This window comes from Zootoca vivipara, chromosome 6 (assembly GCF_965207765.1).
Source record: "Zootoca vivipara chromosome 6, rZooViv2.hap1.1, whole genome shotgun sequence".
NCBI classification, from domain to species: domain Eukaryota; kingdom Metazoa; phylum Chordata; class Lepidosauria; order Squamata; family Lacertidae; genus Zootoca; species Zootoca vivipara.
In genome coordinates this window covers 11,977,618-12,004,234 of record NC_142589.1, presented here as the reverse complement: position 1 = coordinate 12,004,234, position 26,617 = coordinate 11,977,618, and the positions used below count along the sequence as shown (strand labels likewise).

The window sequence follows — 26,617 nt, the reverse complement described above, 5'->3', positions numbered from 1 at the left end:
GTGAATGAATAGAGGAATACATTATATGCCATCTTTGGTATCTAATCCCATACTATAGCCAGTAAAAAGGCTTCAGGTATTTTGGGAGAGTATACTATCAGTATGGACAGTCAAGGATTAAGTTATGGATCTGCTGCTTCGCCTGAAAAATAGGATACAACTTTGAATATCACAGGAAGCAAATGCAAATTCTCTATGGATCTGTGCCCTCTTCTGAGAGTGTGTTGGAGGGCCCCATCCAGATACTGGACCCAGAATGTTCTGTTGCACCCCTGGACAGATATATTGTACGTTCACATTCAGGAGACCAAACAAGAGGCTAGAATGCTAAGATTTATTCAGTTGCTGAATTCTGGCTGAATTCTGGGCTGCCCATGAAATCTGGATTCAGGGCTTAAGAACTATGGGAGCAGAGTGGAGGTATCAAGCAGTGAAGGTAAGCCATTGAGATCATTTGGTGAACCTGCTGAGCATCTGGGTTGATCCCAATCTGCTTCTCAGTTTTATTCGGCCATAGTGTCTGCCTCTACATCTGTGAGGAGAAAGTAAAGGACAGGGGATTCATTCCTCTGAGAGGCCAACTATGATCCTTTTCATGAAAAAGGCAGGAATCACAGAATTTGAGAGCTGAGAGCTGAGAGGGACGTGCAACTTGAAACTAAAGTGTGGCTGTCTAAAGGGGCAGACTTTCTCTCAGAGGAAGGGGCAGACTTTCTCTCAGAGGAAACTAAAGTGTGGCTGTCTAAAGGGGCAGACTTTCTCTCAGAGGATTCATTCATCTGAGAGGCCAGCTATGATCTTCTTTATGAAAAAGGCAGGAATCACAGAATTTGAGAGCTGAGGAGGACTGGAAGTCATTTAGTCCAGCTCCTTTCATTACATGCAGCTTGAAACTAAAGTGTCCCCAGCATGTGGATGTCTAAAGGGGCAGACTTTCTCTCACTCCGAAATCCCACTCTTTTGGGATTGGGTCCATTGTCCCCCTGTTTTTACCATCAGGAATTGCCTCCTAATGTTCTACCAAAATCTACCCTCATGCAATTTAAGCTGGAAGACCCACTCCTCCCCTCTGGGGCAGCAAAGGATGATTCTTTGCCATCTTCAAATTGACAGCCCTCCATAGATGTAAAGAGTGCTCTCCTCTCCCCCTTCAGTCTTCCTTTCTCCAGGCTAAACCAACTCTGTGGTGTATCCAATGTTATACTTACTTCAAGTTGGCCCATTGAAGTTAAAGAACATGTCTAACTTACGTCCATTAGTTCCAATGGCTCAGAGTAGAACTTCCTTGAATATAACCTTTCATTGCTATAACCTTTCCTCCTAGGGTGTGTTTCTGAGTTCTCTGCTCAGCCTCATTGCCCTCTTCCAAAACTCTTCTGGGTCCTCTACTGATTGCCTTCTCATCTTCCTAGAACAGGCATCCCCAAACTTCGGCCCTCCAGATGTTTTGGCCTACAACTCCCATGATCCCCAGCTAACAGGACCAGTGGTCAGGGATGATGGGAATTGTAGTCCAAAACATCTGAAGGGCCAAAGTTTGGGGATGCCTGTCCTAGAACAACATTCAAGCTCTCTAATATCTGAGCAAAAGACACCCAACAGGTCATTAACGTCCCATCATGGATACTTCCTTGCTAGGGAAGCTACAGCTGCTGAATTCTTGTCTGCTGCACCACAGTTAAAAGAACAGGAGCACTTGGGATGAACAGAAAAGTCCATACCAACCTCTTTTATCCTTGCTGACGCTATCTACTAGGCCAATTGAGGTCATACAACGACATATTTTTCTGCCCTAGAAGTAAAAAAGGATGCAGTTTAACCTCTTGACAATGTATCTACAGTACATTTTAAAAAACAATTTAACAGCTATTCCACTCTCTCCACCCCTATTGCCTCTGAATCCTGGGAATGGTTGTTTGAACAGCAGGATACTTACAGCCCTCTCAAAACACGTAGTTGGGCCCGTGCATTCCACACTATAGGCACTTGTGCAGCTCATGAGAGCCAGAACAGACAGCAAGATCAGAAGATGCTTCATGATGGATGGAGCTGGACCTGGTGCTGGCTTTGGATAGACAGAAAGGAAAAGGGGGGGGCATGATTATATTTTTACTGACCTTTAGAAAACATGCAATAAACACGAAACAACAGAGGCAATGAGAGCAATGTCTACAACAACATTTAGAGTCATATCACAAATGGTTAATGTTGCAGAACATATGAGAAAGTGATTTAGAATAAAACTTAGAGCATATGCCCTAAAAGGCCTCAACCCAGTATACCTGAAGGAGCGTCTCCACCCCCATCATTCAGCCCCGACACTAAGGTCTAGCTCTGAGGGCCTTCGGGAGGTTCCAGGGAGCCTTCTCGGTAGTGGCGCCCGCCCTGTGGAATGTCCTCCAACGAGATGTCAAGGAAATAAACAACTATCTGACTTTTAGAAGACATCTGAAGGCAGCCCTGTTTAGGAAAGTTTTTAATGTTTGATGTTTAATTGTATTTTATTTTTCTGTTGGAAGCCACCCAGAGTGGCTGGGGGAACCCAGCCAGATGGGCGGGGTATAAATAATAAATTATTATTATTATTATTATTATTCATTGTGTTTTTAATATTCTGTTAGAAGCCACACAGAGTGGCTGGGGAAACCCAGCCAGATGACTGGGGTATAAATATATTATTATTGTTATTGTTATTGTTATTATTATTATTATTATTATTATTATTATTATTCCTTATATATGGGCAGAATGTGGGCTAATTGGCATGTAGTCTGGGCAGGTGAGAAGATTTCAGAAAGAACGAAACACTTACCTGAGGCAGTGTTGGGCTGTGGGCGTCCCTTAGGCACTGTTGTCAGACATGACCTGGGTGTGCTATGGGTGCCCTTTGACATGATGGACACATTGGGGTGTAAGTTGGCCAATGGGGCCATGGTTTTTACCCCAAAGGTCCATGCAGCAGGAAGGGAGGAATAATAGGAAACCTTGCTGCATGCACACTATGTGTAGCTGTAACTCCCATCTGGACGTTATTACAGTGGTACCTCACAAGACGAATGTCCTGCAAGACGATTTTTTCTCAAGACGAATGCGTCTTGCGATCTGATGGTGACTCGCAAGACGAATTCGTTTTGCGAAAAATTCATCTTGCGAATCGCGGTTTCCCATAGGAATGCATTGAAATTTAATTAATGCGTTCCTAAGGACAAAAAAAAAAGAAATTCCAATGCATTCCTATGGGAAACCACGATTCGCAAGATGAATTTTTCGCAAAACGAATTGACTCGCAGAACGAATTAAATTCGTCTTGCGAGGCACCACTGTAGACTTGTTTACATTGGTTGAATCTGACTAGCTAGTTTGTTTTGCAGATCCTCAAGTTACATTTATTAAATATTACCGATTTATCCACTTGTGGTTGTTTTGACCCTTCTTCCTTGGTGCTGTCTCTAAACGGTCCCTCCCAAACCAAATAGGAACATCTCCCCACCTCCCTGAGAAAGAGGGTTCTCTTTGTTTCTGCCTTGTTCTCAGGAAAAGTAGAGTTTCTTCACTAAAAGAATTAAGTGATGAACAGTCCCCAAGTGGCTGGCCTCCCACACCTTGCCCTGTTTACAAGGGGAATGTAAGGGGGAAGGTTGGAGGAAGTACAGGAAAATGAAGAGGCTGCAGAGTGCAGACCACCACTTGGCTTTAGATGCCATTGACTCCACAGAACACATGGGAGATGTTAATAACGGACCATCTAAAATCATTTGTTAAAAAGGATCTATAAAAGAAAACTTTTAAAAGATGCTTACATATATTTAAATATAAATATAACATTTAAAGACAATTAGCCATAAAGTTGCATGTTAAACTCATTTGCATGATAATAATAATATATTATTATTTATACCCCATCCATCTGGCTAGGTTTCCCCAGCCACTCTGGGCAGCTTCCAACAAAATATTAAAATACAATGGTCTGTTAAACATTAAAAGCTTCCCTAAACAGGGCTGCCTTCAGATGTCTTCTAAAAGTTTGGTAGATGTTTTTCTCTTTGACATCTGGTGGGAGGGCATTCCACAGGGCAGGTGCCACTACTGAGAAGGCCCTCTGCCTGGTTCCCTGTAACTTGGCTTCTCGCGGCGAGGGAACCACCAGAAGGCCCTCGGCACTGGACCTCAGTGTCCGGGCAGAACGATGGAGGTGGAGACGCTCCTTCAGGTATACTGGACCGAGGCTGTTTATTAAAGTGAGGACACTTGCAAATACCCCTTGGGTACTTGAAAGGTGCCTTAGAATCCTGGCACCCCACATAGGAGTTTTTGACCAACATTTTCTCTTCCCTTTGATCATTTTTAACTTCTTTTCCCAGATATTTCTGGGGAATAGTCAGAACAGCACTGGGTTTGATCTAACTGCTGCAGTCAAGAAGAAAATGGTGTTCTTACCAAGCTAGTGGTCTTTGTCTCCAGGGATGAGAAGACGTTTGCTCTTCGAGAAGCCAACCTATGTCCTGAGTAGAAGAACCCACATTGGACTGGTTTAAATAGCCAAGTGATCTGAACTGGGGGGATTTGTGGGTATGATTTGTTGTCTTGTGTTCCTGGACTAAGACCAAGTGTCATTTGGGAGGACAATTAGCCATCTTGTGCTGACATGAAGAACAGTGTGCTCCTTCCCAAGGCAGAGTGGTCTTTCCTTTGTTCTTTTCCTTGACTGTTCCTCTGGTTCATTCTGCTCTGGGTCATACCCTTCCTGAATTTCACAATTTTATACATCCATGCCAGAATTTGCTTTTTAAGCCCTGTTAAAATAAAATTTTAAAAATGTGTTGTTGCTTTAAGAAGGAGCTAGAGCATCTTAGTCCAACTATGGAATTCGACTCTCACCAGAGGCAGGGATGGCCACCAACCTAGATGACTTTTAAAGAGAAAATGACAAATTTAGAGTGGGAAAGGTCATCATCAGTGCCTTGTGGGGAATGGCGAAGAATGATGGTTAATGTTAGGAGAATTGATGGGGTATGTGAGTAAGTTGGTTGAGGTACAGGTTTGTAACGAGTTGGTGGAAGTTTATTGTGAAGTGAGGGAAACCTTCTATTATTGAGGTTATTAGAACAGAGAGCCCAGAAGCAGAAAGCTCAGTTTAGCTCAACGCAGGAGAGACGTAGGGTGTGGGACTTTACTTGGAGCAAGACCATTATAGAGAAAGAGATCACATTCCTTTGTCTCTCACTGTGATTATTGAATAAAATAATTGGTAAGAACTCTTCTTTGTTTTTCTCTGCTTCTTTGCCGCCACTGAGGGAGGGATCTGATTCTCCAAAACCTGATACAGAAGTAGTAATGCTTCTGAATACCAGTTTTTGGAGACTGCAGGAGTGCTCAGAGGAGTAGCAAGCCCAGGTGGCACCTGGTGCGGATTTTTCTTTTGTCACCTCACCCCCATGCCGATTTGCCGAGGCACTCCTGCAGGATGCAGCCGCTCTCTTGCTACCTTCCACGCTCTTGCTCCCCGGAGGAGGAGGAGGGGGGGCGGGAGACGTTTCAGCCTCGTTCGTTTGTTTTTCCCCCTGTCCTGGTTTTTAAAGTGCTTGCTTTTCCCCCCTTTGCTGCTAGCAAGCAGGCAATCTGGGCATGGGACTTTGGGGCAATTTGCGAGAGAGGCAGAAACCATTCGCTTCCCAGTTTTTGCGGAGCCTTCGCATCTGGACCAAAGTGCGTGGGTTGGGAGGAGAGAGAGCGAGAGCGAGAGAGAGAGCGCACTTTGCTCGGGGGTGCCATTGAATCAACTCCTTGCGCTGCCCCGTGCGGGGAGCGTTGACAACAGTCCCGCGCAGCGCCGTGCGCACGCCACCGTTGTTAGTGTGGGGCAAAGAGGGCACCATCCCAGAGGGGGGGAAAGGAGGAGGCGCGATGTGGGCAATAAGGGGAGATGGGGCGGGGTGGGGTAGGGGGCTGAGACTTGAGCGCACGTCCTCCTCGGTCGCTTGCATCCTCCACGGGCCCCCTACTAGGCTGGCGGCCGTGGTAGGGACGGAGGGGTGGAGGGGAGAGCAACGGACACAGCGCCCTGGCTCCAAAACACTTTCCGCCCTGCCTGGCCCCTCTAGCAACTCGGCCGGCTCCCAGCGTGCGCACACAGCGCTGCAGCTCCTCTGCCCAGCAGGAAGCTTCGGCTGGCATATCTGCCGGGGGCGGGCGGGGCGGGGAGCACCTTGTGTGCATGCGGGAGCCGAGTTGCTAGAGAGGGGAGGAACAAGGAAGGAAAGCAAGCCAGCTGCCATGAGCGAATCTTTTTATTATTATTATTAAATGAATTTTATTAATTAAACAATCAATACAAATCATCACATATATCTCATACATTCTTTTCGGGGGGGAAATATGTAAATATCGAGCAAATATACTACAAACAAAATAGAAATAAAGAATAATAATAATCAAAAACAACAAAATGCGATTCACCCCCCCACACACCATTCCCCCCCCTCAGACTTCCCTCCACTGTCCACTCGACTTTTGTTTCTGACCTTATCCTAATTCTGTAGATATTGTTAATCACATATTCCTCTAAATATATTTCTCTGCATGCATTCAATTTTTATATATTTCTATATCCCTATCTTCTTTACCTCCACTTTTTATCTTCTTATATCATTTCATATCTTTCATTCTAAGCATGAAAGCATACCCTCTTTTAGATAATATTTTTTCATATATTCATCATAACATTTCCATTCGCTTCTTAGTTTTTTGTTTCGATTGGTTCCTCACAACTGCTGTCAACTTGGCCATTAATAAATACTCACTAACTTTGCTAATCCACTCCTCCTTTGTTGGATTTTTTTGTGTTTTTCAATATGTGGCTACTATCATCCTGGCCGCTGTACACACATATAAGAACACTTTTTTATTCTCTTTTGGAATCTCTTCATTTAATAATCCTAATAGATAAATCTCTGTGTTTTTTTTCTTATCGATTTTTTCATCATTTTCTTTAATTCCTCGCCATGAGCGAAACTTTTTACCGGCCGCTGCGGTGGGGCTAGGCGCGGGAGCAGGGGGGGCCATCGAGACTGTCACCCTCCCTCCAGGGTGTCACCCGGTGCGGCCCGCTCTTATCGCCCCCCCCCCGCCCCCCCGTTGCGACGCCACTGGGAGTGCTCCTATGTTCTGATTCTGCTTGCAGGCTCCCCGAAGCATTGGCCTAATCTAGCAAGTTATTTGTAGACTCTTATCTTCATTCGGGTTTCTAATTTACTTCTGTATTGTATTTTCTAACTTTCATGTTGCCCTTCTCATCACTTTATTAATTATTCTACCTCCCTCTATTTGATGCCTTTTTATTGAAGGTAAATGCTTGGCAATAAATACATTGCCAGGCTCATGGTGATATGCCGGAAGCAGAGAGTCTGGATTTCATCTCTTGATCCTTTTGAATCTCCATGTTGTCCACTAAAGCCTTGGAGTTTCCTGTCCCAAGCTATTTGGGTTTAAGGAGTGGTGGCAGTGTACATGTATGAAGGGTTGGTGATATACCCTGGTCATTAAACAACATCTGAAGCAACAAGACTTGTGCCCTGGAGTTCAGGGGCAAGTTCTGGACACATCTCATGCCTCAGGACACACAGACTGGCCGACTGTGATATTCCATAGCTGGAGAGGCCAGGGCATAACAGCAAATGAAAACCCTCAACAGCTCACAGCTGCTGGGCTGAACTACGGTTAATGCCATCTCAGCAAAGGTCCAGTGTCCTCTTACTGCTTATGAAGTCTGGCCATTTTTTTTCTCCTTAAGCGTTTCTGCCCTCCTGGAAGAGCCATCTGCAATGCTAACATCTCAAAGCTGATTCTGCAGTCACATACTCCTGGCCAGTGGTAGAGCAGGAGAGGCTACATGGGAGACACACAAGGCCAAGGAATCGGAGAGCTGTCCTCCAGTGGGAAGGCACAGTATTGACTGCATTTGCTATACTGCAAAAGCCCAAAGAGCTGAAAGAGTGCTGTACTGCTCAACCATGACTTGGCACTCACCCAAGAGGTGGGAGCAATTACAAGAGGCTGGTAAAGTGAGGGAAACCAGGATCCTGGACATCTCCCCGTGGGCCCATGGGACATGGAAGATGTTACTTCAGAAAAGGGCTAGAGGCATTTGAAGGCGTAAGAGGGCTGGGGAGGCTTCCCTCTCCTGTGGATGAACCCACCTGGGAGAGCTGTAAGGGTCCGTAGCTGATTCTTCAGCCACATCCTCCTACATCTCTGTGAAGCAAGATAAGCTACAAGCAAGTCATTTTGAAAGTCCGGGGATAGTGGGAGAGCCATGTCCTCAAACCTGGAAGGTGGAAAAGGGGGGTCCTGAGGTCTCGATTGTCATCCAACTCCAAGTCCTCCTCCCCATTGAAACTATTAGTTAGACTTGGTTAACTGCATGTGTTGCTGTGTTGGTCACTCCACACAGTAACCTACCAAGCTCATTAAACAATTTGCATATTGTTTCTACAACTGAGTTGCTGTACTCCTTAATAGCTCTGTTGAAATGTTAATGTATTTCTGAGATACATTGTGGAAAGGTACACCCCATCTCAAAAAAAAGAGAGGCACTGATTGGAACAGCAATGAGGTGATAAGCCTTAGAGGTCTGACTGGGACATGAACAACCATGACAAATCTTATGTCTGAGTACTTCCAAAGTGAACTCTCATAATGCTCCATAGCTGCAATATTAAATGGGTAACTTCAGATTTTCTTTTTGGAGCATATCTCCAATGTACACATTCATATTTGTGAGGTGGGGCAAAAGGAGAAGAAAACGGTTCCGGGACTTTGGCAAACTGTGCATGACCCATGTCGACTATTAAAATAAAAAACCATGAAAAGGAGGAAGAGTGGGACCCAGAGCGGAATGAACTGGAGAGACAGTCAAGGAAGGGAATGGAGGCGGTTCACTCAGCCCTGGAAAGGAGCTCAGCGTTCCCTATGTCAGCATGAAATGCCTAACTGCCCACTTGGTTCTAGTCCATAACCCAACTGAGCTTGAAAAGGGCTATATAAGAAGGGCAGAGTGCCCCATCTCTGGCAGAGCAGACAGCTCTTCCACTCTTCTATTCCTTTTGGCCAATGTATAACACTCTGCATCTGACCTATCATGAAGTCTTGGCCCATCCTGCTAGCTGTAATGCTGCTGGCTTTCACTACAAGCACATTGGGTAACTTTAATGCTGATGTGTTGGACAAGGATGAAAACCAAGTGAAGACCCGGTCTGTGGACAAAGACCAGGATCAAGAGCATGGTGGAGACCTATATGCGTTGAACCGCAAGCGGAGATCCATGGTCAACCTCATGAAGCGTTCATGGTTAGGTTCACTCTTAAACATAGGTGCAAATTTGGGGCTAAGCATCGGAATGGAGAAGTATCCGTTGATGAATATGGGGGAAGTAAAGATTATCAAAGTGGTGAAAGAGGATGAGTCATCGGAGAAAATTACAGCATCTGTGAGTAGAATAACACAAAATGCAGTGTGTGTGTGTGTGTGTGTGTGTTTATTGGGGGGGGTAATTGGCTCTCAGTAGCCCTACAACATATTCAGCCATGATGCTTGCCCTGGAGCCAAACAGATAAGATTGTGAGTGGCAAAAAGGAATCTGGGTTGTGCCCAAACTTAGTCATACTTTAGCCCCTTGAAATGAATGGACATTATTTATTTAGGGGCAGTAATTCCAGTAGCTCTACTTTGAGGGAAACTATATGTACTGTCAAGGCAGGATCTGGGAGTCGGTCAGCAATAACTCACAAGGTGTCAGTGAAGTCAACTATTTCTTCAAAGAAAACAAAACAGCCCAGGCATAGTGAGCACAGCAACTCTTCCCAGTAGGTCTTGCTCTAATGAGGCGCTTGAGACAACTGAAGGGCCCTGCCTTCTCATGGCTTGCTAAGTCTCCTCCTCTCCTTCCCAAGCAACCTGAGACTTCTTTGCCTTGTCTGTTTTTGCTTCACCCTCTTATACCTCCCTGTCAGGGAATCACCCCTTCCTGCTGTGACCAGGTCTCCTCCTCCCCAGTCTCCTAGAACACACAGAGTAATGAAGAGGAAGGAGCCCTGAGACCAAGATGTCTGAGCCTTAGGCTGGTGGGGAAGAGATCTGGGGAGGAGCCTGAGAGAACAGTGGGAATCTTCAGTCCTTGCAACCCCTTCATTGGGGCAAGACCTACCGAAAAGTTTAGAAAACGCAGAACCTGTCTCTGATTAGCCCAGAATAAATCGTGGTGGAGCAGCACTAGTGGAAGGTGAGCAGTTTCTGAGAGGGTCTTCAGAGAGGGCTTGATTTGAGATGGGAGAAAAGGATTAGGATAGGGAGACAGAGAGTTGGTTCTGGGTAGAAACTTCCCAGAAGAAGATCAAACCTATCCATTCTTAAGGAAATCAGCCCTGAGTGCTCACTGGAAGTTCAGATCCTGAAGCTGAGGCTCCAATACTTTGGCCACCTCATGAGAAGAGAAGACTCCCTGGATGTTGAGAAAGATGGAGGGCACAAGGAGAAGGGGACGACAGAGGATGAGATGGTTGGACAGGGTTCTGAAAGCTACTAACATGAGTTTGACCAAACTGTGGGAGGCAGTAGAAGACAGGAGTGCCTGGCATGGTCTGGTCCATGGGGTCACAAAGAGTCGGAAATGATTAAACAACAACAACAGAAACTTCCACTCTGAGGAAAATAAAGTTAGAGAAAGGGTCCTCTGAGCTTAGTGTGAAGGACAGCGTATAGTGTCCTAGGAGAGTATTCAGACAGGAGGTAGCTGGAGGGTTGAGTTTCAGCGAAGAGAAGTAGGAGCTGTGAGGATACAGTTTTCTTGGGTCCCATTCCAGTCAGAAGTGGAGTGATCTTCTAGGTAGAGAAAAATCCTAATCCAGTTAAGAGAAGTGTGCTTATCATCTGGGTCTGTTATACTGCTAGGAGCACATCAAGAGTGTGATTGTTAAAAGGTTGGGTGACAGATAGAAAGTACTACCTTGCTTAAGAACCAAAGTATTCTGCTGTAACACCTATGCAAATAGGTTGAGGAACTAAAGCAGTGTTTCTCAACCTTTTTTGGGCCACGGCACACTTGTTCCGTGAAAACAATCACGAGGAACTCCACCATTAAAAAAGTTAACAAATTTTAAATGCCGCCCTATATTATAATTATGACTGTAAGAAACACTTGCCAAATATTGCTTTCTGCAAAAAATACTTAAGACACTTTTCTTGGTCTTCTTGACTGACTTTCCCGATGAAGTTCTAAAAGGGCTTCTAAAAGAGGATGGGAAGTCAATGGAGGAATGGTCCAAAAGGCACCATGGCAGAAGTTAGGCCCTAACCTCTCTTCTTTCTTTTTTCCAGAAAAAGAAGAAAGGTTCTAAAAACAAAGATGACGACGATGATGACGATGATGACAACAAGCACAACAAGCACAACAGGAAAGGTTATAACAACATAGATGACGACGATGACGATTATTTTTATGATAATGATGACTAGGGTAACCCTCGTTGCAGATGTTTCTCCTTGGCACCTCAAGCAGGATTACAGAATCCCATACAGTTCCAACCTCTCTCCTTCCACTGGATCCCCACCATTTCATACATCACCCATGCACCTGAGGCTCTCCATTCTTATTGAGTACATAAACTCTAAAAAGTTTTTTGGTGGTGGATGTAACTTGTTTCCTTCACACACACAAACATACACAAGAAGCAACCCCCCTGCTTTTATCAACTGGCTCTTCCAGGAGTGGCTTTTGCACCTGCTTTAGAAATGGATGGGCATGGCCAGAGCTGCATAATTTGTACCCACATATCACAGTAGTGGTAGAACGAGGGCCTCAACGGGAGCTGTTAATGTACACCTATGTACATGCTCAATTATGTAGACTCCTATGCAGGGGAAATCTATCTTTAATATGATTGCATATAACTCAGATGCAATGCAAATAACGAGACAGTCTTTTTTAAAAAAAATCTGTTTCATGATCAGATGATCAATGATTAAATGACTGATGAATCGCCACAACAATGAGAAAAGCTTTAATGTTCTCATTTAATGTATTTAATAAAGGGGGGGGAGCACTGTTTGTCACATCACTCGTTTTTTAAAATTCTTCCTTAAATGTTTAATATCTGATGAAATTGTATCTGATGAAGTGTGCATGCACACGAAAGCTCATACCAAAATAAAAACTTAGTTGGTCTTTAAGGTGCTACTGAAGGATTTTTTTTATTTCGTTTAATATCTGACAAGCTTAAAGCTCTGGGGAGAGATGGCGGATAGAGAAACTAGATGATGCTTAAGTCACAATTAAACCAGAAAGTGAAGTTTGCATTCTTGGTGCCAACTTGAATAAAATGTGGGGGGGGGCAAGGTAATCCACACCCCACATGATTGTTCACAAGATGCTGCACATGCACACATAGCTGTTGTGATGCTTCTGAATACTTGTTTTTGCAGTCCACAGGAGTGGGGAATGCCTTAGTGTTCTGATCCTGCATGCAGGTTCTGCATGAGAAAGTGTTAGGCTCCTGTAAGAAAATGGTGCTGGGCTAGATGGTCCATCGGCCTTCTTCTCTTTATTCCAGTTTCTAATTTTCAAAAACATTTCTTCATTGCATCTTCTAATTTTCATGCACCCCTTCCCATCATTGTAAAAATAATTCTACCTCCTTACATTTGGAGGCTGTTTCTTGAAGGTATATCCTTGATACTAAAGCCATTGCCAGGCTTTTGGTGATGTGCCACTTTGAATTTTGGATAACCTGATTCTCAGGAAGAAGAGAGTCTGGGTTTTAGCTCCTACTCCTTTTGGAAATCATTGTTGTGCCCAAAGCCTTGGAGTCTCCTGGCCCAGGTTATTTGGCTGTAAGGAGTTGTGGCAGAGTACTAATATGCTGGGTTGGTAGTATACCCTGGTCATTAGATACCACCTGAATCAACAGGACCTGCACTCTGGAATTCAAGGGAACATTCTTGACCCATTCCATGCCTTAAAACACGCAGACTAGGTTACTGTGATGTCCCATAGCTGGAGATGCCAGTGAAGCTGGAAACTTCAGCAGCTGCAAAATATTATTTTTGGAGTACCGTAGTTCTCCCGGGTACACAGTCAGATTTATGAGAAAGGATGTGTGTGAAACCAAGTTCTATGAGAGAGATTTGAAAGCTGGGTACCTTTAACCTGGAAAAGGGAAAGTTGAGGGGAAGTGCTAACTTATTTGCTATGCTGAAGATTGAGCAGACTTCTTTGTTACTCCAGGGCAGGCATCCCCAAACTGCGGCCCTCCAGATGTTTTGGCCTACAGCTCCCATGATCCCTAGCTAACAGGACCAGTGGTCAGGGGTGATGGGAACTTCAGTCCAAAACATCTGGAGGGCTGAAGTTTGGGGATGCCTACTCCAGGGTCTCCTCTGGGATCCACAGGAGAATTCGGAATGACAAGGCAAGGCAACTATGGCAAGGCAATTCAACACCCTGGACAGCTCCCAGCTACTGTTCTTTACTATGGCAGTTGCTATTTTAGCAAAGGCTCGGTGTTCCCCAAATGCTTATGAAGGCTGGCAAATCTTTTTCCTCAAGCTTCTCTGCCCTCCTGGAAGAGACATCTGTAATCATAACAGCCCATTGGCTGATCCTGAAATCACATACTCCTGGCCAGCAGTGAAGCAGGAGAAGCTACAAGGGAGACACACATGGCCAGAGATCCTGAGAGCTGTTATCCAAAGCATTGTAGGGCACTACATTGCATCAGCCCAAAGAGCTGAAAGAGTACTGTACTGTGTTGTTCTATTGTGGCTTGGCACTCAGCCAAGAGGTGGGAGCAATCGCAAGAGGTTGGTAAGGCAAGGGGAAGCATGGGAGCTGGATATCTCTCATTGGGACCTGCTAGCTGAGACATGGAAGATGTTGCTTCAGAAAAGGGCCAGAAGCAGTGCTTTGCATCTGGGGGTAGTCAAGGGAACGCAATACCAGCACCTTTTGTTTTCAAATGTTAAAAGTGTGGCACCTACTGTAACATCCATCTTGGACTCCCTTCTCTTTGAGTATTTCTGCCCATAAGATCTCACCCAGTGCAGTGGTCAGGGAAATGTACCCTGTGTGAGCTCAGACGGGCTCTTTTAATGCTTGTGTTCCTGCAAAAGACACAGCGCCTCCAAGAGGCAGATATGGGGGGCTCTGATGTCCTGGGCCCAAGTGAATAGGGCACTCGGATTTTCAGCTTCCAAGTTCTTTCTTTAAAAAGCCTATCTGTGTCCCCACTGGAAACAAAGTTATGAAGCAAAACCCTTCTCCATTAATACACATTTTCTTACACTTCCTCACAGTGTAGCCCTTTGAACCACCAGCCCTTCTGTTTTTTACCAGCAAGAAGTGCACATCTTTCCTGGGGTGGGTTTGTCTACAATCAGGTACACCCTAGAAGTGATCTTCTGCTATAAGTGTGGGTAGGTGTAAGAAGATTCCTGTGCCCAAATAACAAATGCAAAATGTAACAACTTTGCAATGAGGCTTAGACAAGCCTCCTGTTGTACAGGAGCTAAAGACTGGGCACTCAATGAGAACTCACAGTATACATGACTAGTTAGAAGTAGGTCTCTTTGTGGATAATGGGGCTTCCGCCCAGGTCTGGGGATATAGGATTACACAGGAACTGGGGAAAAGGAAGTTTCTTGTAGCTTTAAGAGTTGTGTGTGTCTGGCAGAAATTCAACAGGTTAAGCTTTTCCTTCTCTGGAAATACAATTCTGGTGGAAAGCTTCACCTGTTCTCAATCTGTCTGCCAAGTATTATACTTTTATTTTATTTTTTTATTTATGCATTTTCCAGTTTCTATTTACACATCATACATTTTTCTTCATACATTATTTCTATGCAAAACTTCCCAACCCATCGCTCCATGACATTCTAAGTACAGTGGTACCTCGGTTTAAGTACACAATTGGTACCGAAAGTCTGTACTCAACCTGAAGCGTGCTTAACCCGAGGTATGACTGTAATTGGTTCCGGAAGTCCGTACTTAACCTGAAGCATACTTAACCTGAAGCAAACTTTCCCATTGAAAGTAATGGAAAGTGGATTAATCCGTTCCAGACGGGTCCGCGGAGTACTTAAACTGACAGTACTCAAACCAAAGCGTACTTAAACCGAGGTATGACTGTAAAGGTAAAAGGTAAAGGACCCCTGGATGGTTAAGTTCAGTCAAGAGTGACTGTGGGGTTTCGGCACTCATCTCACTTTAGGCAGAGGGAGCCACTGTTTGTCCACAGGCAGTTTTATGGGTCATGTGGCCAGCATGACTAACCTGCTTCTAGCGCAATGGGACACTGTGATGGAAACCAGAGTGCACGGAAGCAGTGTTTACCTTCCTGCTGCAGCAGTACCTATTTATCTACTTGCACTGGCATGCTTTCAAACTGGCCCAAGAGGCTCAGTAGTTTATTCTAAGTATACTTTGTTTCATTAGTTTCTCTACCCTATTTTCTACCATCATTTTCTTTGTTGTTGTTAACTGTGGCTCTAAGTATTACCCCTACTTGTAGAATAGTTTTGGTGTAATATCTTCTTAGGTATTCTTTGACTCTCCCCTTATTTGTCTCTCATCCTGATTCCTTATTTTGGCTGTCATATTTGCAAGTTTTTCATACTCCTTCAGTTTGTACAGCCATTGTTCTTTTGCTGGATTACCTCTTTCTTTCCAATTTCTGGTGCAAACTATCCTAGCTCCAGCAGTTGCATAGAGGAATAGATTATATGCCATCTTTGGTATCTAATCCCATACTATAGCTAGTAAAAAGGCTTCAGGTATTTTGGGAGAGTATACTATCAGTAATGGACAGTCAAGGAAGCAAATGCAAATTCTCTATGGATCTGTGCCCTCTTCTGAGAGTGTGTTGGAGGGCCCCATCCAGATACTGGACCCAGAATGTTCTGTTGCACCCCTGGACAGATATATTGTAGGTTCACATTCAAGAGACCAAACAAGAGGCTAGAATGCTAAGATTTATTTGCAGTTGCTGAATGCTGGCAGGTCCCTTGAGGCACCTGGGATTACATGTGGGGCTGCCCATGAAATCTAGATTCAGGTCTTAAGGACTACGGGAGCAGAGTGGAGGTATCAAGCAGTGAATGTAAGCCATTGAGATCATTTGGTGAACCTGCTGAGCATCTGGGTTGATCCCAATCTGCTTCTCAGTTTTATTCGGCCATAGTGTTTGCCTCTACATCTGTGAGGAGAAAGTAAAGGACAGGGGATTCATTCCTCTGAGAGGCCAGCTATGATCCTTTTTATGAAAAAGGCAGGAATCACAGAATTTGAGAGCTGAGAGCTGAGAGGGACATGCAACTTGAAACTAAAGTGTGGCTGTCTAAAGGGGCAGACTTTCTCTCACTCCAAAATCTCACTCTTTTGGGATTGGGTCCATTGTCCCCCTGTTTTTACCATCAGGAATTGCCTCCTAATGTTCTACCAAAATCTACCCTCCTGCAACTTAAACCGGAAGACCCACTCGTCCCCTCTGGGGCAGCAAAGGATGATTCTTTGCCATCTTCCAATTGACAGCCCTCCATGGATGTAAAGGGTGCTCTCTCTCCCTTCAGTCTTCCCTTCTCCAGGCTAAAGCAACTCTGTCTTGTATCCAATGTGTCAGGAACCTGGCTCTCCAGGACCCAGCAAGCGAGGCAGGAGACGAGGCAGGAGGGCTGAGCCAGTCAGAAGAGACAGGCTTGTCTTTTCAAAACGACACCCCACAGATTCCACAGCCCTCCCTTTCTAGACCAGACTCTCTGTTATCAGTGGGAGGGGGAGAGCTGGAAGAGAGCCCAGTCTGCCAAGGGGCAGGGTGACTCCAGAAGCATTATCTAGTGCAGTGTTTCTCAACCTTTTTTGGGCCACGGCACACTTGTTCCGTGAAAAAAATCACGAGGCACACCACCATTAAAAAAGTTAACATATTTAACTCTGTGCCGCCCTATATTATAATTATGACTGTAAGAAACACTTGCCAAATATTGCTTTCCGGCGGGGGGCCAGTGTTGTGCATTGGCGGCCGCCAGGCTCGTTTGCACTGAGCTTTGGGAAAGAGGAGGAGAAATATTGCTTTCCGACGTGTCATAGGTGAGTATTGGCGGCCGCCAGGCACGTGACAATGCAAATCGCCCTTCTTGTCGCCGCACGTCGCGGCACACCAGCCAGCGTCTCGCAGCACACTAGTGTGCCGCGGAACAGTGGTTGAGAAACGCTGATCTAGTGACAGTGATGGAGAGCCAATTGATGTTCCCAGTCTGAGGTGTTGCCATTGGGCACACCTCCAGGAAGGTCATAAACGTAGAGGCAGGCTTAAGAGTTTCTGGCACAGATCTTGCTGGAAGTGAAATAGGGAGGAGGAGTCTGATAAGATTAGATCATCTTTGATGTGTGATGGATGTGTGCAAGAGCAGCTCTGTGAATATGCTTGTAAATAAAGTTAATTGAGCTGATAACCAGCTTCCTGGACTGTTTGCTGCTAACGATCATTATACAATGTTAGTCCTACTTCAAGTCGGCCCACTGAAATTAAAGAACATGCCTAAGTTAGGTCCATTAATTCCAATGGCTCAGAGTAGAACTTCATTGAATATAACCTTACATTGCTATAACCTTTCTTCCTAGGGCATGTTTCTAAGTTCTCTACTCATCCTCATTGACCTCCTCCAAACCTCTTCCGAATCCTCTGTTGATTGCCTTCTCCTCTTCCTAGAACAACATCCAAGCTCTCTAATATCTGAGCAAAAGACATTCAGCAGGTCATTAACATCTCATCATGGATACTTCTTTGCTAGGGAAGCTACACTTGCTGAATTCTTGTCTGCTGCACTTGGGATGAAAAGCACAGTAGAAACAGACAGCCATATTGACCAGGAAGTTGCCAATGGGATGCCTGGGCCCCAGTGTCCTCTCCCAGTGCCAAAATTATGCTCGCAAGAACAATTCTGCTGAAGCCCATAGAATGGTTTGGAGTGTGCAGTTGGCCTTGCTGAGTGTGTCATGCCTGCAACACTTTCCCCTGCTCTCTCATGTGCCCTCAGAGCAAAGATGTTTGGTGACCCCTGATCAAGACCGTAAGGATGGTGATGATCTCATTTCTCATTGTGGAAGGACTTTTTTATTCACTGGAGAAGAAAGGAAATCTGCCAAGGCAAGGGGATTACCCCCCAAAATTGCTATCCTTCTACCCCCATCTTCCAAAACTGTCCGGTTCATACCAACCTCTTTTGGATGCTCCCTCCGGGTAATCTATTGTTAATCCTGATGGCCCCGTACAACGACATACTCTTCCACGCTAGAAGTAGAAAGAGATGCATCTTAACTGCTGAGAATGTGTCTAAGGTACATTTTTTAAAAAAACAACTGAACAACTATTCCACTCTGTCCACCCCCCCCCAATGCCTCTGAATCCTGGGACTGGTTGTTTGGACAGCAATATAATCTCTTTGGTAAAGGGCTCTCAACTCTTCAACCAATGCAAAATTCTGCAGAGAAATTCATGACAGTTATACAACAAAAGCTGGCTGTTTTCCATCTTAGTCTTGCATTAAAGGACAAGACTAAATTGGTTCTATGATTCTAAGCCCACCATTTTCAGTGAGTGGCCTCGGAGGCAGACGTAGGCTTGCAGTGAAGATGTGGTAGATCATTGATGAGCATGAAATTGACACACATTGAATTAATTGGTTTGCATATGGATTAGCCGCAATCTTACATGGGTGCTGAGTGGTTGATTGTGCAATAGCACCAGCTCTCCTGAATGGACAAAGTGCCCTCCAGATGTTTCAGACTATAGCCTCTGTCAGCTTGGTCAACAGCCAGGGGTATCTCTGTCTGAAACTTCTGGAGCATCCCAGGTTAGGGAGCATGGATTGTGCGAATACTAGTAATAATGATTATAATAACTGGATTTTTTTTAATGGAGAAAAGCTTCCTGCTTTGAGCTCACAGTCCACCTAGAGCTCTACAAATCCCCACTATTTGCCTTTCCCCGCTCCAAAATTTCCAGAAGGCCAACTGGAGGCATCACTGAGCCTCCACCCTTTTGAGCTGCTCTGGCCTTCCTTTACTTTGGGATTTTATAATCTGCTACGCACCAACCTCTCCAGATACAAGAATGTCCTCACTAAGCATCTGACATGATGGCCTTTGTTTTTCATACTTACAGCGCTGTTACTACAAGTACTTGGACCTACACAATCAATGGCACTTGTGCAACTCATGAGTGCCAGAACAGACAGCAGGATCAGAAGATGCTTCATGATGGATGGAGCTGGTTCTGGTGCTGACTTTGGATCAACTGAAAGGAGAAATGGGGACATTGTGATTATATTTTTACTGGGCTTTGGAAGGCCTACAATAAACACAGACCAGTAGAGGCCATGTGAGTAATGTCAACAAAAGCATTTAGAGTCATACCACAAAGGTTTATATCACAGAACATCTGAGGAAGTGAATCAGAATCAAAGAATTGTAGAGTTGGAAGGGATCCTGGGGATCATCTCCAAACCTCTGCAGTGCAGGAATCTCAAGATGATAACACTTGACAGATGAAACAGAATAAAACTTAAAGCACATCTATGGGATGAGCCAATGTCCTTGAGCAGCATGTAGGCTACTAAAAGAAATGCCCTCCACTGCACACCCCAACTCATTGGAGGTTGCAGTCAACGTTCTTCATTGTTCATGTAAGAAGTAGAAGGCCATCAAGCTGTACCAGATTTGCCTTCTTTTATTATTCCTCTTCATGGATCACTGCCTTGTCGTGGCGAAGGGGCTTAAATAACTTGGAGAAGTTTTGTTTTGACCAAACGTGATCCACCTGGAGAAGGAATTGGCAAGCCACTCCAGTATCCCTGCCAAGAAAACTCCATGGACAAAGACAACAGGCATATAAAAGCTATGACGCTGGAAGATGAGCCCCTCAGGTCGGAAGGCGTCCAACATGCTACTGAGGAAGAGCGGAGGACAAGTACAAGTAAATTCAGAGCTGATGAAGCGGCTGGGCCAAAGCCGAAAGGTCACTCAGTTGCGGATATGCCTGGGAGCGAAAGGAAAGTCCGATGCTGTAAATAAAAATATTGTATAGGAACCTGGAATGTAAGAACCATGAATAATGGTAAGCTGGATTTGGTCAAAAATGAGATGGCAAGAATAAATATCGACATCCTGGGCATCAGTGAACTAAAATGGAAGGGAATGGGCGAATTCAGTTCGGATGGCTATCATATCTACTACTGTGGGCAAGAATCCCGTAGTAGAAATGGAGTGGCCCTCATAGTCAACAAAAGAGTGGCAAAAGCTGTAATGGGATGCAATCTCAAAAACGACAGAATGATCTCGATACGAATTCAAGGCAGACCTTTTAACATCACAGTAATCCAAGTTTATGCACCAACTACCGGTGCTGAAGAAAGTGAAATTGACCAATTCTATGAAGACTTACAACACCTTCTAGAAATGACTCCAAAGAAGGATGTTCTTCTCATTACAGGGGACTGGAATGCTAAAGTAGGGAATCAAGAGATAAAAGGAACAACTGGCAATTTTGGTCTTGGAGTTCAAAATGAAGCAGGGCAAAGACTAATAGAGTTCTGTCAAGAGAACAAGCTGGTCATCACAAACACTCTTTTCCAACAACACAAGAGACGACTCTACACATCGATATCACCAAATGGGCAGCATCGAAATCAGATTGATTATATTCTCTGCAGCCAAAGATGGAGAAGCTCTATACAGTCAGCAAAAACAAGACCTGGAGCTGACTGTAACTCAGATCATCAGCTTCTTATGGCAAAATTCCAGCTTAAACTGAAGAAAGTAGGAAAAACCACTGGGCCAGTAAGATACAATCTAAATCAAATCCCTTATGAATAAACAGTGGAAGTGAGGAAGGTTTAAGGATTTAGATCTGGTGGACAGTGTGCCTGAAGAACTATGGATGGAGGCTCGTAACATTATACAGGAGGCAGCAATGAAAACCATCCCAAGGAAAAGGAAATGCAAGAAAGCAAAATGGCTGTCCAACGAGGCCTTACAAATAGCGGAGGAGAGGAGGCATGCAAAATGTAAGGGAGATAGGGAAAGATACAGGAAACTGAATGCAGATTTCCAAAAAAATAGCAAGGAGAGACAAGAGGGCCTTCTTAAATGAGCAATGCAAAGAAATAGAGGAAAACAATAGAATGGGGAAAACGAGAGATCTGTTCAAGAAAATTGGAGATATGAAAGGAACATTTCGTACAAAGATTACCATAATAAAGGACAAAAGTGGTAAGGACCTAACAGAAGCAGAAGACATCAAGAAGAGGTGGCAAGAATACACAGAGGAATTATACCAGAAAGATATGGAGGACTCGTACACCCCAGGTAGTGTGGTTGCTGACCTTGAGCCAGACATCTTGGAGAGTGAAGTCAAATGGGCCTTAGAAAGCACTGCTAATAACAAGGCCAGTGGAAGTGATGATATTCCAGCTGAACTATTTAAAATTTTAAAAGATGATGCTGTTAAGGTGCTACACCCAATATGCCAGCAAGTTTGGAAAACTCAGCAATGGCCAGAGGATTGGAGAAGATCAGTCTACATCCCAATTCCAAAGAAGGGCTGTGCCAAAGAATGCTCCAACTACCGCACAATTGCGCTCATTTCACACGCTAGCAAGGTTATGCTTAAAATTCTACAAGGCAGGCTTAGGTAGTATGTGGACCGAGAACTCCCAGAAGTGCAGGCTGGATTTCGAAGGGGCAGAGGAACCAGAGACCAAATAGCAAACATGCGCTGGATTATGGAGAAAGCTAGAGAGTTCCAGAAAAAATGTCTACTTCTGCTTCATTGACTATGCAAAAGCCTTTGACTGTGTCGATCACAGCAAACTCTGGCAAGTTCTTAAAGAAATGGGAGTGCCTGATCACCTCATCTGTCTCCTGAGAAATCTCTATGTGGGACAAGAAGCTACAGTTAGAACTGGATATGGAACAACTGATTGGTTCAAAATTGGGAAAGGAGTACGACAAGGCTGTATATTGTCTCCCTGCTTATTTAACTTATATGCAGAATTCATCATGCAAAAGGCTGGACTAGATGAATCCCAAGCCAGAATTAAGATTGCCAGAAGAAATATCAACAACCTCAGGTATGCAGATGACACAACCTTGATGGCAGAAAGTGAGGAGGAATTAAAGAACCTTTTATTGAGGGTGAAAGAGGAGAGCGCAAAATATGGTCTGAAGCTCAACATCAAAAAAACCAAGATCATGGCCACTGGTCCCATTACCTCCTGGCAAATAGAAGGGGAAGAAATGGAGGCAGTGAGAGATTTTACTTTCTTGGGCTCCTTGATCACTGCAGATGGTGACAGCAGTCCCGAAATTAAAAGACGCCTGCTTCTTGGGAGAAAAGCAATGACAAACCTAGACAGCATCTTAAAAAGCAGAGACATCACCTTGCCTACAATGGTCCGTATAGTTAAAGCTATGGTTTTTCCCAGTAGTGATGTATGGAAGTGAGAGCTGGACCATAAAGAAGGCTGATCGCCGAAGAATTGATGCTTTTGAATTATGGTGCTGGAGGAGACTCTTGAGAGTCCCATGGACTGCAAGAAGATCAAACCTATCAATTCTGAAGGAAATCAGCCCTGAGTGCTCCCTGGAAGGACAGATTGTGAAGCTGAGGCTCCAATACTTTGGCCACATCATGAGAAGAGAAGACTCCCTGGAAAAGACCCTGATGTTGGGAAAGATTGAGGGCACTAGGAGAAGGGGACGACAGAGGACGAGATGGTTGGACAGCTACCAACATGAGTTTGACCCAACTGCGGGAGGCGGTGCAAGACAGGAGTGCCTGGCGTGCTATGGTCCATGGGGTCACGAAGAGTCGGACACGACTAAACGACTAAACAACAACAAAACAACAACATTATTCCTCAATCTGCATGTTTTCAGTAAGCTAATCTTCCTGGGGATGCCAAGTCCCATGTTTTGTCCAGCCAGCCAGCATTTCATAGAAAATTCAGCTGACGATGACTTCCAGTGAGGCAAGATGGCAAGCACCATGGCTGCGCAGAACTGCTATGGACCGACAGCGCCAATGGCGCTGCCTGGTTGGTCCTCGTGCCGTTAATACCGCCGCCACGATCAAAGGGGGGAACCAGAGGTGCCCAACATGACAACCAGGGAGGCCACACAGAGCTCCCAGCCCACCCCCACCCCCAGCGGCTTTGACCCCAGCGGGACTGGGAGCACCCCACCAAAGGCCTAGCGGAGCTCTGAGACTTAGAGGCCTTGAGATCCGAACGCAAAACGAAAAGCAAAGAGGAGCTCCCCCCCCCAGGTGAGCACCAGTTTACTACCACCGCTGCTGCAGCCACTGCCACTGCTGCCACCAAGGGAAAGAGGTAGGAGGGTACCAGGAGGGCCAGGGAGGCTGTGGGGAATTGCACAGCCTATCCCATGGCCTGACCCCGAGTCTGCCTCCCCAGTGGCTAGAACTAAAAGAGCAGGCTGGGGCCTAGAGGGGACCATGAGCCAGAGACCACTCTAGGAAAACACAAAAGCAGACCCCCTTCCGGGCTGGGATTTTTTTAGGTTGCCGACCCCTGCTCTAAACTGTCCCCTCCCAATCCAAATAGGGACATTGTCCCACCTCCCTGAGAAAAAGCGTTCTCTTTGTTTCTGCCTTGTTCTCAGGGCACGTAGAGTTTCTTCACTGAAAGAATTAAGTGATGAACAGTGCCCAAATGACTGGCCTCCTCTACCTTGTCCTGCTTACAAGGGGAATGTAAGGGGGGAGTTTGGAGGAAGTACAGGAAAATGAAGAGGCTGCAGAGTGCAGACCACCACTTGGCTTTAGATGCCATTGACTCCACAGAACACATGGAAGATGTTAATAACGGACAATCTAAAATCATTCGTTAAAAAAAGGATCAATAAAAGCAAACTTTAAAAAGATGCTTACATATATTTAAATATAAATATACTGTTTTAAGACTATTATATATAAAGTTGCATGTTGAAATCCTTTGCAGAATTAAAGTAAGGTACTTGAAAGGTGTCCTAGAATCCTGGCACCCCACATAGGAGTTTTTGACCGAAAATTTCACGTCCCTTTGATCATTTGTAAGTGCAATTTCTTCCCCATATATTTCTGGGGAATAGTCAGGACAGCACTGGGTTTGATCTAACTGCTGCAGTCAAGAGGAAAATGGTGTTCTTACCAAGCTGGTGGTCTTTGTCTCCAGGGATGAGAAGACGTTCGCTCTTGGAGAAGCCAACCGATGTCCTGAGTAGAAGAACCCACACTGGACTGGTTTAAATAGCCAAGTGATCTGAACTGGGGGGATTTGTGGGTATGATTTGTTGTCTTGTGTTCCTGGACTAAGACCAAGTGTCATTTGGGAGGACAATTAGCCATCTTGTGCTGACATGAAGAACAGTGTGCTCCTCCCAAGGCAGAGTGGTCTTTCCTCTGTTCTCTTCCTTGACTGTTCCTCCAGTTCAGGCATGTCAAACATGCGGCCCTCCAGATGTTTTGGCCTACAACTCCCATGATCCCTAGCTAGCAGGACCAGTGGTTGGGGAAGATGGGAATTGTAGTCCAAAACATCTGGAGGGCCGCATGTTTGACATGCCTGCTCCAGTTCATTCCTGAATTTCACAATTTCTTATATCCATGCCCGAATTGCATAATGCACAACCCCCGCTCATTTTCTTCTCCCCACTCCACCTCACAAATACGAGTTTGTGCACTGGAGAAAGACCTCTATAAGAATACATATGTTGGACCTGCTGAAGTTACCCACAATTTTTTAAAAGAAGTTTTGGAGCATTATGAGAGTCTAGTCCAGTAGTCACTAAGGGAAGGTTTCCCAAAGTGGACAGTACTGCTCACCGAGGCACAGTGGGAATAGCTAGGGCAGGGTCAGAGACAAAGAAGTGCTGTAGGCACAAATGCTTTTCATAGGTTAGGGGACACTGGGCATGTGTTTATGGAATGAAGCCAACAGTGGGTGCCCCCCAAAAAAAGTTTGGGGACCTCTGCACTAAGTCATGAGGTGTGTGCATATGGATTAGCCCAATGAGACCTTTGACGCTTATCACCTTATTGTTGCTCTTGGCTGTACAATGACTTTTGAAAAAAGGAATATACCTTCCCCTGCATATATAAGAGGTGAATTAATGTTTCAACGGTTAAATGTAAAGGTAAAGGGACCCCTGACCATTAGGTCCAGTCGTGACCGACTCTGGGGTTGCGCGCTCATCTCGCATTATTGGCCGAGGGAGCTGGCGTATAGCTTCCAGGTCATGTGGCCAGCATGACAAAGCCACTTCTGGCAAACCAGAGCAGCACATGGAAACGCCGTTTACCTTCATGCTGTAGCGGTTCCTATTTATCTACTTGCATTTTGACGTGCTTTCGAACTGCTAGGTTGGCAGGAGCTGGGACCGAGCAACGGGAGCTCACCCCGTCACAGGGATTCGAACCGCCGACCTTCTGATCAGCAAGCCCTAGGCTTAGTGGTTTAACCACAGCGCCACCTGGGTCCCTGTACGTTTCAACGGTTACAGACATAATAAACCAGGCTTGGTCCATTGCATGTGCCAGTGTGCTGATCAGTGTAACATCCACAGTTTCCTAGCCCCTATATATTTTCCCCATGCTAGCCCCCTTGATATCCTTACATGGGAATCAGCAGGGTTTGCTTCTGTAACAGTTATTGTGGCATAAACCCACTTCTCTCCATATATGATTGATGTGTCCACCTCTGATACACCAAGCAGTGCAGCCGTGATGCCAACTGAAATGTCCCAGAGCCTGCTTTTCATTCTAGGGCCCTTTTAAATTTGCCAGTGTTAGACGGATGGGATTCCATGACTGAGAAGCAGGTCCCCTGTCCGTTTTAGATGTTTCATTTGCCCCAAGGACTGGTGTTTTGAAGATAATAGACCAGACATGCAGACAGAAAATGCAATCATTTGGGGGGGGGGAGACAGAAAAGTCTTCACTACCATCTTGGCCCTTAAAATTTGTTTTAATTTGTTGAAAGCTGCTGTGAGTGGCTAGGGCAACCCAGTCAGATGGGTGGCATATAAATATTCAGTCATCACGGTGAAAGACAAGGAAATACCAAAGGAATATCAATGGTGGCGTTGCTCGCACTGAGCTCCTCCCCCTTCCCCTCTGCTTCTATGGCATCCGTCCATGGACAACTGTCTCTGTGCCCTTTGTTCTTGCAGCCTTAACAAACGCCGTGTTTTGGGAGAAGGGGGGGGGTCAGTTATGCTGTCCAGTGATGTGTCTGCCTCCCCTCCTCCTCCTAACACCACATAACTCTGATGTTCGCCTGTCTCTGAGCTGTTATCTTCCTCAAAGCCCTGCTGTAATTTGAGACTGCCTTCCTTCTCTCTAGAAGCTACAGGCGAAGGGTGGGGAGACCTCCACCATTCCTCCTCCTCTTCAGTCCAGTCCCTGACATCATCATCATCATCATCATCATCATCATCATTACACTAAACATATTCCTTGGTTGCTAGCATACACCTGAATGGATAGCCCCTGAAACACATCCTACAGTTCTGAGC

The 26,617-nt window shown here is 45.2% G+C and overlaps 2 long non-coding RNA genes across 2 annotated transcripts; both read right to left on the bottom strand.

Annotated features, from left to right (window-relative positions):
- Positions 1-334: 334 nt before the first annotated feature.
- LOC148685252 (uncharacterized) lies at positions 335-4,500 on the bottom strand. The gene is made up of 4 exons (XR_015950366.1): positions 4,438-4,500; positions 1,937-2,065; positions 1,726-1,792; positions 335-532 (listed from the first exon to the last, which is right to left on the bottom strand). It is a non-coding gene; the product is annotated as an uncharacterized LOC148685252 (long non-coding RNA).
- Positions 4,501-16,015: 11,515 nt separating this feature from the next.
- Positions 16,016-19,330, bottom strand: LOC148685251 (uncharacterized). The gene is made up of 3 exons (XR_015950365.1): positions 19,207-19,330; positions 18,263-18,335; positions 16,016-16,241 (listed from the first exon to the last, which is right to left on the bottom strand). It is a non-coding gene; the product is annotated as an uncharacterized LOC148685251 (long non-coding RNA).
- Between the last annotated feature and the right edge of the window lie 7,287 nt (positions 19,331-26,617).